Consider the following 14400-nt stretch of genomic DNA (forward strand, 5'->3'; position numbering starts at 1 on the left):
TGGTCTAGATCTAAATAAGGCGAATCTATTGATGGACTGAGATCTCTTCGGCGCATGTTCAGATCTGTAGATCTGACTGTTTGGGTTATTTCTGAAGTCTTGAATCATCTATGCCCGAAGGTACGCAGGTACAGTGAAAGAAAAGTGCGTGCATACGCAGGAACGAAGTGTTTCAGGTGCGCCGGTACGCAGGTACAGAAGGGTTTCAGGTGCGCCGGTACGCAGACACAGAAGGGTTTCAGGTGCGCCGGTACGCAGGCACAGAAGGGTTTCAGGTGCGATGGTACGCAGGCACAGAAGGGTTGCAGGTGCGCCGGTACGCAGGCACAGAAGGGTTGCAAGTGCGGAGGTCCGCAGGCAGTTCAATGAACTCAGAGCGAGGTACGCAGGCGAACAGTTGAGCAGGGTGCGTACTGTAAGCAGGCAAGCAGTTGAGCAGGGTGTGTACTGTAAGCAGGCAAGCAGTTGAGCAGGGTGCTTACTGTAAGCAGGCAAGCAATTGAGCAGGGTGCTTACGTAAGCAGGCGAGCAGTTGAACAGGGTGCTTACTTCTCTTAAGATCTTTGTTTATCATTGTTGTGTTCTCGGTTTGGTTCTATTATTGTTGATCTGGTTACTACAGTTGACTGGGTGATTTTCTTATACTTTATGATCATTTGATGCTTATGGATCCAGTTTGAAAATTTATGAAAAGTGGTCCTTGTAAGAAAAGAAGTAGGGGGTTGTAGCTCCCTTCCAGGAGAGACTGGAAAACGAGAGAGAGTTGTAGCTATCTGCAGGTTGCAGCCTGTGTATTGGTAAAGGACTGCACCAGTACAAAACCATTGTAAAAGGAGTTTCTAATTTGAAAGAAGATAGAGACATATTGCAGCAGGTGGTTTTCACCCACATTGGGTTTCCACCTTACATCTTGTGTTCTTTGGTGTGACTATCTGTTTTCTTTGTTCATGCTCATTATTTTATGGTACTGACATGCAAAAATAATTCAAAGAACAAATAAAGAAGATTTATTAAAAGAATTATATAATACTGATTCACCCCCCCCCCCCCCTCTCAGTATTATTTCCAACATGCATAAACCAAGCAACAAGGCCAACAACAAAGGAAAGGTCAGGACAAGTATGGGTTAGATACAAAAGTTTTCCTACAAGTTGACGGTATAAGGTAGCATCAACTTCAGGAGAAGTACAAGTGACTGAAAGTTTGACACCAGACTAAAAGGGAGAAGGGGCTGGCTTACAGTCTTCCATGTGAAAATGGCGTAGAATATCACAGGCATACTTGGATTGGGAAAGGGAAATACCTTCCTTGGATTGCAAGACTTGAAGACCAAGAAAATAATTTAAGTGTCCTAAGTCTGTCATTTCAAACTTCCTTTTAAGGCTAGACTTCACATGGTTTATAAGGATGGGATCACTACCAGTGAGGATAAGATCATCAACATAAAGAACAAGAATGATAAGAGACTTGCCCACTTTCTTGGTGCAGACAGTATTGTCAGAATGACACCTAGAAAAGCCATTTTCTAAAAGAAAGTTATCCATTTTGGCATACCAAGCTCGAGGAGCTTGCTTGAGACCATAAAGGGATTTCTTAAGCTGACATACAAGGCTGGAGTCTGTTTGTATAAAGCCAATAGGTTGTTCCATATATATTTCTTCATGCAAGTCCCCATGCAAGAAGGCGAATTTAACATCCATCTGATGGACTTCCCATTTGAAAGAGGCATCAAGTGAAAGAACAAGGTGGATAGAGTTCATTTTGGCAATAGGGGAGAAGGTTTCAGTATAGTCAATGCCTTCAACTTGTGAAAAACCCTTAGTAACAAGATGAGCTTTATGTTTATCAACTTTTCCATCTGGTCCATACTTGGTTCTGTAAACCCATTTGCATCTAACAAGTTTTCGTCCCTTTGGTAGAGGAACAAGATCCCATTAATCATTTGCCAATAATGAATGATATTCTTCATTCATAGCTGCTTCCCAATCTGGATGGCCTGAAGCTTCTGCAAAGGTGTCAGGATCATAATTCACTAAAGCTTGAGCCAGTAAAGAAGTGGCTCTCTCGAACTGAGAATGTGTACGTCGTTGATCAGTAGAATCACCGGCAAGATCACCTGCTACATCCCGAGTAGCACGAACCCATTTTGGAAGCTAAGGAGCTGAAGGAGGATCCTGAGAAGGTGGGGGAGGATTTTCATCCTCGCTTTCATCATCTGAAGAAATATTTTCAAAAGTAGAAGAAATAGGGAGAGGTGGCACATCCGCTGAACTAGGCTCGCAGGCCGATATATTTTCAGCAGAATTTACATCTCTTCTGATGATAACATTTTTGGACTTAAGTGGAATAAGTCTATATCCTTTGACATCTTCAGAATATCCAACAAAAATACATTTTTCACTCTTAGGTTCTAAAGCTTTATGTTTCTCATCTAGAATATGGGCCCATGCTTCACTTCCAAAAACACGAAAGTGACTTACATCTGGTTTGATTGAGCTCCATGCTTCTTCTGGAGCTATATTCTTTAAAACCTTAGTAGGAGTGTGATTTATTATGTAATTTGCACAGTTAATTGCTTCTGCCCAATAATTAAGACTAAGTCCTTTAGATTGAAGCATACAATTAGCCATTTCCTTTAAGGTGTGATTCTTCCTTTCAGCTACACCATTTTGTTGTGGAGTTTATGGAACAGTATGTTGCATCTAAATTCCATTCTCAGTGCAAAAGTTGATGAATGTGTTTTTAAGATATTCTCCACCATTATCAAATCTTAGCTTAAGAATTTGATGTCCAGATTGTTTTTCAACAAAGGCCTTAAAGGCCAAGAACATGTTAAATACTTCACTGTTGAGTTTTAAGAAGTATACCCAAGTGCGTATGGAGAAATCATCAATGAATGTTAAGAAATAATTGTAGCCAGAGAATGAAGCAACTGGAAGTGGACCACATAAATCACTATTCACGAGCTGTAAAGGGGTTGAGGCATGCCAAGAGGCACGTTTTTCAAAACTGTCCCGATGATGTTTTCTGAGTACACAACCGGAACAAACACCATCTCTGCAAGATACCATTGGAAGACCTGTCACCATATTTTCTTTACATAGATTCTGAAGTGAGCGATAGTTTAAGTGACCAAATCTCTCATGCCAAAGTTTGCTCACATCATCATTATGAGCAACAAATACTGAGGGAAGATTTGATGACCCAAAGTTGTGAAACTTATACAACCTTCTAGAATCATCAGCAATGCTAGTAGCTAAAATCTGTCTAGGATCTCTTAGGTCCTTAATTACAACATCGTGAGGTGAAAATTCAATGATTTTACCTTCACCTGAATGGGTTATCTGATATACAGATAGAAGGTTGTAGGATAAGGTTGGAACACATAATACATCATTAAACTGACCATTGTCTAGATGAACAGTTCCAATCCCTACAACACTAAGAGATCTATCATCACCAACATATATATTTTTGGTGTTACAATCATTTAAAGAAGAAAACATGGCTTTGTTTTTGGCCATGTGATAAGAAGCTCCAGAATCAATGAGCCACTCATGAGAATGAGAAGAAGAAGATACATTTAGTGCATAGCCAGACCGAGATGCTTGACAACCACATGCAGAAAGTGCCATTCCTGAAGATGAAGTTGAAGCTTAATATTGCTCCAAATGGATGTTATGCTTCTTCATTCCTGCTTCCAAGGCTTCCATCTTCTTAAAGCATTTGGATTCTAAGTGGCCATCTCGATTACAAAAGTTGCAATGTCTATCAGTTTTCTTCCCTTTATTTTTATTTTTCTTATCATTTTTTTGAAATGATTTCTCATTTTGAGGCTGAAATTTCTTAGGACCCTTGTTTTGTTTAGGACCATTCTTTTTAGGATACAACTTCTTAGGATTCTTTGGATTTGGTTACTGCTGGGCAGCTAATGATTTCTTAGAAGAGTTTCCAATATTAAGAAGACCAAGGTGTAAGAGTTTTTCTTGTTCTCTTATTAAAGAATCACAAAAAGAATCAAAGGAAGGGGACTTGTAGGTTTGTCCTTGAGAAATGAAGGTTTCTCTTGTAGAATGGAAGGTGGAAACAAACACAGAATAGGTTGGTCCCAACTTAGTAAGAATGGAGTAGATAAGGCTACTATCTTCTTTCTTAACCTTAACACCTTCCAAGAGAAGTCTAAGGGTCTTGAACTTGGACAAAAAATCTTCAATGCAAGAAAAATTATTGGGGTCCAATGTAAGCAATTCATTTTCAAGTTGATGGGCTTTAAGTTCATTTTTAATTCCAAAGACTTTAGTAATCTGTTTCATTGCTTCATCAAGAGTATCAAGTTCTGCAATATGGAATCTAAGATCTGGAGAAATAGACATCCCTATCAACCCACATGCTTGGTCTTGTCTATTTTTCCATTTAGCTTCCTTGTCTACATCTTTCGGTTTGGTCTCTTGGCCTGTGGCTATTCTGTAAAGACCTTTACTTCTAAGTATATCCACAATGTAGGACCACCATTGGAAGTAGTTGGTGGTGTCAAGACTTGGCATGGAATTTCCATTTTAAGAAAAAATAAAGCTATAGATACTGAAACTAAGTGAACCAATGGAAAGATCTCGAAAAATTAGGCTGTTTCAAAAAAAACGGTTCTGAAAACAGCTTCCGGATGAAGAAGTTATGGCTTTTCGAAAAACAATTGATGAAGTCGCCGACGAAGTGCGGGAATGTGCGGAAATGAAAAATCTGCCCCCACAAAATGGAGACTTGAACCCAAGACCTCTACTCTCGTAAATTAGCTTTGTACCAAGTGAGCTATACAAAAAGTTAGAGAGAGAGAGAGAGAGGGGCGGGTTGATGCTTTGGGTTGCGTGCTTGCTTTGAGAAAGCTCTTTTTCCCTACAAAACAAAAAACACAAAACCCAACACGGACATAAAAAAAAGATGAACCTTGTGGCTTGAAGTTAGCTTTACTCGGAAACTAAATATTTTCAAAAATGAACCTTGCGGCTCGAATTTAGCTTTAGCCGGAAACTAAATATTTTCCTCAATGTTTCTGATTTTCCGAGATCAAACTAAGGCGCAGCGGAAAAGAGCATATACATGAGAAAAATCCTTCCTTTCTGTTTATGATTTGCAGGGCAAAAAGCATACGCATAAATGAAAGGTATAGATCCGGTAATAAAAAAAGCTAAATAAACCGAAAACTGAAATAAACAGAGAGAAAATAACTGTAAACTGCAAATAAACACTGTATACCTCCAGATCTTAAAAATGATGCAGCTAGGGCTACCAGAAACCTTTTCGCGTGAAACGAAAGGGGTTCCTCACTGGAACAGATGCTCCCAACACAACAGAGTAGTCCTGTCAGCTCAAAAGTAGTCAGAAATAGTAGATCTAGGAAACGGTAGTCGGATGCAGTGCTACCGGCTTCAGATTTGGATCACCAATAGACGTGACCCTCAAATAGCTCTAATACCATGTAGGAATTTACAGGGTAAGTTCCTCAGATAGAACACCAAAGGACACCGCTCACACATAGATCACAGATCAATACACCAGTATTTTGACATGGTTAAAACCCTCAAAGAGGGAAACAGTCCACGGCCTGAGCCAACGCGGCCACTTCAGGAAATTTATTAATAAAAGAATGAAAATTTACATATGCTTCTCTCATAGACGGATTACCCTACAAATGACCCTCCATGCTCTTTAAATAGATATCATGGACCAATCGGGTGTTAAGCCACGGATCAAGTGTCGTTAATACCGAGGAGAGAATGAACCGTCGGATCACTACATATCGTGACCGTCGGATTGTAAGTTACAAAATGTACATAGTAAAGAAACACACTTTACCTAACTCTATACTAGACCAATTTGTACTTAACTATTTCCTATGTGTCGGAATATCCTAACGGATAGAAGGTTATATCAGGAAGAAAAATTTAATAGTTATGACTGAATTAGGTATTACCCATAATTTTATTCATTGTAAGATAGCTAAGGAATTGAATTAATTCCTATATCCAATACCAGAGTGTTAAGTGATGTTTGCAACTTGAGGAACTATAAATTTCTCTGGAAAGTGCCATAATATCAAGTTGACCATGGGGATATATGTATTGAATAGTGTAATTCTTTCCATTCCAATGGGTGGTGGTGTTATTGCACTTAGAGTCGAATGATTACAATCTTTGGCGACGATAGCTTTCAATTTTCAACAACGTTTCTTGAATTTTTTTTGGGAAGGAAAGAAACTTGAATTAAGGGGTATCACATCGAAACGAGGAATGATAATCAAGTATAATGACACAAAAAAATAGTTTGAATAAAGAAAAACGTGGCATAATTACAAAATTATGCTCACTAGATGTTTAAACATCAAAATCATCTATTTCTTCTTTTCTCCAAAAAGTCTTGGACAATAATTCCAAGGTGTTTGAGACTCCCATGGGCCTCCTACCTATTTTTGGTCATGATCATGCTATTCATTTGATTCTAAGAAGTGTTCTTCCAAACATCAAGCCTTACAAATATCCTTATGTCCAAAAGAGTGGAATTGAACATATGGTTACAGAAATGATAGAGGTTGGTATAATTCAACCTATTCAAAGTTATTTCTATACCCTAATAGTATTGGTGAACAATAAGGATGGACCATGGCGTATGTTTCCAGATTATAGGGGCTCAACAAGCTCACTATTAAAGATAAATTTTTCATTCCTGTCATTGACAAATTGTTGGATGAATTACATGGAAAAATTTAGTTCACCAAGTTGGATATTTGTTCAGGATATCATAAAATTAGAATTGAGTCTAAATACATTCCAAAAATAGAATTCAGAACTCATGAGGGTCATTATGAATTTTTTATCATTCCTTTTGGTCTTACTAAAGCACCTTCCACATTTCAAGGTTTGATGAATTCCATTTTCAAACCCTTCCTTAGAAAATTTGTGTTAGTACCTTTTGATGATATTTTAATCTACAACAAGACTTGGAAGGATGATGTTCAACATGTTATACGGTGCTAAAAATATTGGAGGAGAAACAATTATATTAAAAAATATCCAAATGTTTTTGTAGAGTATAGGAGGTGGAATATTTGGGTTATATTATACCTCATGATAGTGTTAAGGTACACCCTAAAAATATTAAGTCCATTAAGGAATGGAAAATTCCCACAACCATAAATCACCTTCGAGGATTTCTGAAGTTGACAAAGTGTTATTGCATGTTTGTTAAGAATTATAGGAGAATAATGACACGTCTAACATCGTTACTGAACAAAGATGCATTTTTTTGGACTTCATAAGTAACTAAGGCCTTTGAACATATAAAAGAGGAAATGTGTGAAGAAGCAGTCTTAGCTAGGCCAGACTTCACAAAAATCTTTATTGTGAAATGTGATACCTTAGGAAATGGAACTGATGTTTCTTTAATGCAAGAAGGAAGACCCATTTCTTTTGAAAACATTCCAATCAAAGGAAACTATTTACAAAAACCTATTTATGAGAATGAAATGTTAGCAATACTACATGCGCTAAATAAATGGCGACGTTACATAATGGGAAGACACTTCAAGCTAAAAACAAATCATGATAGTCTTAAATAATTTTTGGAACAAATATTATCTTCAGAAGAGTAGTAAAAATGGGTGAGAAAGAGGATGGGTTATGACTTTGAAATCGTCTACAAAAATTGGAAACAAAATTTTGTTGCAGATGCACTCTCAAGCAAGGATGAGGATGTGGAAGCATTTCTTTGTTGCATTTATATTATCCAACTTGAGTGGATAATGGAAGTAGGGGATGAGTGAAAGAACGATGAAGAGGTTTGGACACCCATTCAAAATTTGCAGCAATATCTGGGTACATCTAATACATTTAGTTGTAAAAATGGTTCATTATGGTACACATATCGCTTATATCTTTGTAAGAATTCCCAGCTCAAACAAAAGATTCTTTTGGAATTGCACACCTGTCCCTTATGAGGGAACTCGGGATTGTAAAAAAATTACCATAGGGTCAAGAATTTTGTGGAAGAATGTTTGATTTTCCAACAAAATAAAGTTGAGACAATTAATACCCCACGTCTGTTAAAACCTTTAGCCATTCCAAGTCAGCATTGGGAGGAGGTCTCAATGGATTTTATCACAGGTTTACCCAAGCCTGAAGGAAAGAGTGCCACCATGCTAGTAATTGATAAAATTACAAAGTATGCACACTTTTGTGCATTATCTCATCCTTTTAAAGCTAATATATTTTCTACTACATTTAAGTGATCAATTCAAAAGCTTCATAAAAATTCCAAGATTATAATAAGTGACATAGATCCCGTTTTCACTGGAAATTTTTGGATGGAATTATTTTCTTGTCTTATTACTCAATTAGCTCATACCTCTTCTTATCATCCTCAATTGTATGGGAAAACTAATATAGTGAACAAATGTATGGAAGGATATCTTTGTTTCTTTGTATCTGATAAAAAAACACGATGGATCAATTGGTTACCTCTAGTTGAATGGTGGTATAATGCTTACTTCCACACTGCAGCAAAAATGAACCCATTTATGGCACTTTAAGGATATCATCCACCATCCATCACATCATATTTAAGAGAAAATTCTAAGGTTCAAGTTGTGGAATATCACATTGAGCATCAATAACAAGTTCTCCAACTCTTAAAGGATAAGCTCACTATGGTGCAAAATTGAATGAAACAACAGGCAGATCAGCATCATAGTGAAAGAATTTTTTATGTAGGTGACTCAATGTTTTTACATCTACAACCATAACAATAAATGTCTCTAAAGCAAGCTAAGAGGTATAATAAATTATCATCCAATTACTATTGTCCTTACAAGGTGTTGTAAAATATTTTTACTATGGCATACAAATTGGAGCTACCAGAGTCTTCCCGAGTACAACTAGGTTTCCATGTTTCATGCTTAAAGAAGGTTATCGATGACAAGCTTCCAATTATAATAGCATTGTGAAAACTTGACAAAGAAGTAAAAATCATATTTGAGCTTGAAGAAAACATAAAAAAAAACAATATAGCTACAAAATCGATCAGTTTTAGAGTATCTCATTAACTCGAAGAAATTGACCACTAAAGATTCCACATGGGAGGATGAAAAATTTATACAAGAGCATCTAGGACTACTCAAGCATCGAGGACAGAACGTTTTGGAAGGAGAGGGGCATGCTAGGTCCCTATAATACTAGTTTAGCACCCTTATTGTTATTGTTAGTGTACCCCCCATTATTGTCATTATTGTGCCCATGTAGCCCACATATTGTTATTCTTGTGCCCCATAGAATCCCATTATTGTTATTACATTATTATTGTTATGTAGACTATGATTATATTATGACCCCTTAGACTCCTAGATATTCAAAGGTGTTATTGTCATTTGTATCATCCAATAATTATTCATTTATCCAATGTAAATGAAGTTTCCTTTCGAAGAAGGAAAAATAATATTTGATCCTGAGGCAGTCACAGAAATAAGAACCTGAAAACTATGGAATCAATCAATTTTAGAATAGCTCATTAAGTGGAAGAAATTGCCCACTAAATATTCCACATGGGAGGATGCGAATTTTATAAAGAAGCATCCAAAACTACTCAAGCATTGAGGATAACACTTTTTTGTAGGAGAGGGGCATGTTAGGTCCCTATAATCAAGTGTAGCCCTTTATTTTTGTTGTTAATGTACTCCCTTATTGTTATTAGTGTGCTCACGTAGCCCCCATATTTTATACAGAAGCATCCAAAACTACTCAAGCATTGAGGACAACACGTTTTTACCACAATTATGTTTCTATTTTAAAATGAAGAAGTATATAAATATTTCATTTACGAACCTTGAACAATCTTGAATTAATAATTTCTATACATAAATATTAATGGTAGAAGAAACCAAGTAAATCATTTTTAGATCTCCTTTAGAAACAAAAGAAAAGTTAGCACATTATCACCCAACATAAATGAAATGAGAAGTTGAATTTGCTAGATCTACTTTAGTCTAATAAGATAATCTTCCAAGTAGGTACGCCACTTATCCCTCCATTATATTTAGAAAATTTATTATGGTATTGATGATATTATGGGAAATAGCTTGGATTTTTTTTTTTGTTCAATGGTTTTCTTAAATTAACAAGCATAATACTTCTTCTTCTAACTTGTTATACAATGTTTCATATTTTTCATTCAAAGATTGTGTGATTCCCCATTAGAACATACCTACATAGTGCCATCATATAATTGTAAATACCGCATTGGTTAAATGGTTGTATTTGTTTTATGACTTAACGTATTTTACATTGAATCCACTTATGCCAAGTAAAGATAAGAGTACCATACCTTTTATTTTCATGTTTGTTTTTAAAATAAGATTTGATATTTATCTTAATTTATTCAAGAAAAGCCAATAAGTATTTCCTAGAGTTTCCTTTTTAGGTTTAAGAGTATATCTTCGTTTAGTTCTAACTCTTTTACATAAGAACTAATGTTAATGATTTGAATGCCCAAGTTTAGTTGAGAAACACTCAATCTATCCATGGATGATGAGGAAACCATTTATATATCGAACCTATATCAACTCTGTGATGGAGATTCTATCATAGAATATCTATGCAATTTAATTAAATAATCTTAATCATCATTAATCCTTATAAAATAGTGGATTGGCTTTACTGTTTAGCACAAAAACAAGTGATAAATGTTTAAACATCAATATAATGAACTTAATAAAGAAATATATATATATATATATATATATATATATATATATATATATATAAATGAATTACTAGTTGACTTTGGAGGTTGTTGAAGCATCAATAATTAGTGAGGCACTAGAGAAAAATAGATTATTTGATATTCCTCCATAATTTATGAACATGAAATGTAGAGAAAAATAATATGATCTTTAAAATCATTCGAGAACGAATGTGAATCATGTATCCAAAACCCCAATGTGAAACTTATTTGACTAGTTGTAATGTTTTTCCAACTCTTGTGGTATTACATAGATAGTGAACTTCTAGAGATTGTTTATATAACAAATAATTGCTAAAATAATTACCCCAAGTAAATGTATATTTAAAATTATAATATTTTTTATTAATAATATGACTATAATTTAATTTAATGATAGTTTAATGTTGAGGTCTATTTATAGGAGAGTAATTGTCTTCTGAGATACAAAATTGTTTGTATATAGGAGAGCATTACTCTCTTTGAGATGTAATATTGTTTGTAAAGGAGAGTATAGTAGTAACCGAATCAAATATAATATATGAAATTCTTTTTTTTTATTACTATAATTATTTAATAAAAGATTTTTCCCATATATTATTTATGTTTTTTTTGTTTTAATTTTATATTTATATGCATATAATGTTTTACGTGGATTTAAATTTGATGTGAAGTTAGCTACATGTTTTCAATAGCCAAATTATTTTTATTGTCCTATATCTATTTAAGTTTTTCTCTCCTATAAACAATACACCAACAAATAATATATTGTAGGTAAATTATCTTCTAAGAAAATCATTTATATATATTTCTTGTGAAAAAGGGTGTCCTAACAAATGAGTCCACTAATTCAACAAGGCATACTACATTTATACTAGTTAATCAAAATTAATAAAATATTTGCTCACCTCTTATATAATATGTGAAACATAATAATAATTTTGTGAAATAATTGATATATCGTACTCCAATTGAGAAAAACCAAGATTTATAGATTAGTAAATGGAAAGTAATATGCAATCCTTTTATTCAACCTAGTCTATGGGCACATAATTATCCTCTACACTACTACTACATAGACCAAAGAAGAAAGAAAGTATTGACCAAAGAAGAAAGAAAGTATTTTAATCTACATATAAATTATATATGTTTAAATTAATTTAAATATATGATTTCACTATATACATTTTCATTTATTTATATTTAATTAATCTACATTGACCACCTCCCAAAAATGTCTATGTATGTGTCATTTACTTGAAGAAGCAAAACTTATAAATATAAAAAATTATAAAGCATATGCCTAGTGCAATATTAGGCATAATACTTTTTCAAATAGAGCCCGTTTCGGGGCTCCACAACTGGGAATACCTGACAGTCCTGAAGTTTAGAGGCACCTCCTGAGAGGGCATTGGTGATGACATATGGACCAAAAAATAATGGTTGAAGCATTCTTGCCCCCAAGAGGTCGTTTTTTATCATAGATTAAAACAAGATCACATTCTTAGTAAGAACAAGGATTGGCATTTTTGTCATATTGGGCTTTGACCTAATGTTTATGGGCTTCGAGTGCTAGTGTGGCATCTCAACAGGTCTCATCCAGTTGATTGAGATATAGCAAGTGCTCTTCTTTGGAAATGGTTCCAGGAAAGAGTTCAACAACACAATTCAGTGAAGGAATCTGACACTCGATAGGTAGTACCACTTCCAGGCAATAAGTGATTTGAAATGGTGTAAGTTCTGTAGCAGTTTTGACTCGAGTTTGGTATGCCCACAACATAGTATATAACATATGGTGCTAGTGGGTTTTATGGTTACCTACGAACCAATGGATCATGGCTTTTAGGATGCCATTAATGACTTCCACTTTGCCATTATCCTAGGGGTAGTAGGAGGAATATTTTTCATGTTGAAAACTGAGCAATGATGTTAATTCAGACATCATGTGATTCTGAAAGTGAGAACCATGGTCTGTAACGATCAAGTGGGGCACACTAAAATGAAACATCACCTCATTAAATAGGAATAATGTCGTGGTTTCTCCATCAGCCCAGAAAATGGGAATGGCTTCGGCCCATTTCGTAAAGTAGACCACAATGACAATAATGTAGTTGTCTTGACCATGGTTGACCATTAATAACCATGGTTGAAAATTGATGACCATGGTTATCACAATGTGATCATGAGCCAAGAGACAATATTTGTCATAATGTGACAATGATTATTGACCATGGTTGTCCATGATTGATCATGGTTGACCATTGTTTATTTTCATATTGAGAAAATCGTTGTCACAATGCATTGTTGGACCATGGCTCACCATGCATGACCATGGTTTATCATGGTTGATTTTGATATTGTGACAATCTTTGTCACAATTTTATGTTGGACCATTATACTATTCTTAACCATGATTCACCATAACTGACTATGGTCGACCATATGTGACCAATTTTGATCATGATTGACCATGAATGGCCATGGTTAATTTTCATATTAAGAAAATCCTATGATCAATCGTAACATAAATATTATAAACCAAAATAAATAAACTGATGATAAATATTATAAATAGTAAAATATACATGGTTGACCATGGTTGACTATGATTATTTTTCATTTAGAGATAATCTTTGTCACAATGGTTGACCATGGTTCATTTTCATATTGAGACAATTGTTGTCAAACTGTGATAATAGACCATGGTTGGCCATGGTTGATTTTCATATTGAGAGAATCTTTGTCAAAATGTGACATTGGACCATGGTTGACCATGGTTGACCATGATTGAAGTTCATATCAAGATAATATTTGTCACAATGCGACATTGGATCATGGTTGACCATGTTTTATTTTCACATTGAGACAATCTTTGTCACAATGTGATATTGGATGATGGTTGACTATTATTGACCATGACCGACCATGATTTACCATGATGGCATGGTTGGCCATGATTGATATTATAAACCCAAGGGATTAATACTAAAAATCCAAGGGAATAATATTAAATGCAAGGGAATAATATAAACCCAAGGTATATAAACCCTAAGATAAATATTATAAACCCTTAAATTAACATGGTTGACCATGGTTGATTTTCATATTGGGACAATCATTGTCACAATAGGACGTTGAACCATGCTCGACCATGGTGGAACCCTTGAATCTTATACCCTTAAATAAACATGGTTGACCATGGTTGATTTTCATATTGAAATCCAAAGGTTAAATAAACTCGAGGGATTAATACTAAAAACCCAAGAGATTATAAACGCAAGGAAATAATATTAAACCCAAAGGTATAATACTAAACCCTCAGAATATGAATCCTTAAATTAATAAACCCAAGCGAGTGATATTATAAACCCAAGGGAATAATAAACCCACGGGAATAATATTAAAACCTAAGAATATGATCCCTTAGATGAATAAACCCAAGGGATTGATATTATAAACCCAAGGGATTAATACTAAAACTCGAAGGGATTACAAAACCAAGGCAATAATATTAAACCCAAGGGATTAATAACATATACCGAAGGGATTGTAAACCCAAAGGATTGATACTAAAAACCCAAGGAATTGTAAACCCAAGGGAATAATATTAAACCCAAGGGTATAATATAAACCCAAGGT

This window comes from Pinus tabuliformis, chromosome 6 (assembly GCF_031772625.1).
Source record: "Pinus tabuliformis cultivar Carrire ecotype Pingquan chromosome 6, CPIR1, whole genome shotgun sequence".
Taxonomy (NCBI): domain Eukaryota; kingdom Viridiplantae; phylum Streptophyta; class Pinopsida; order Pinales; family Pinaceae; genus Pinus; species Pinus tabuliformis.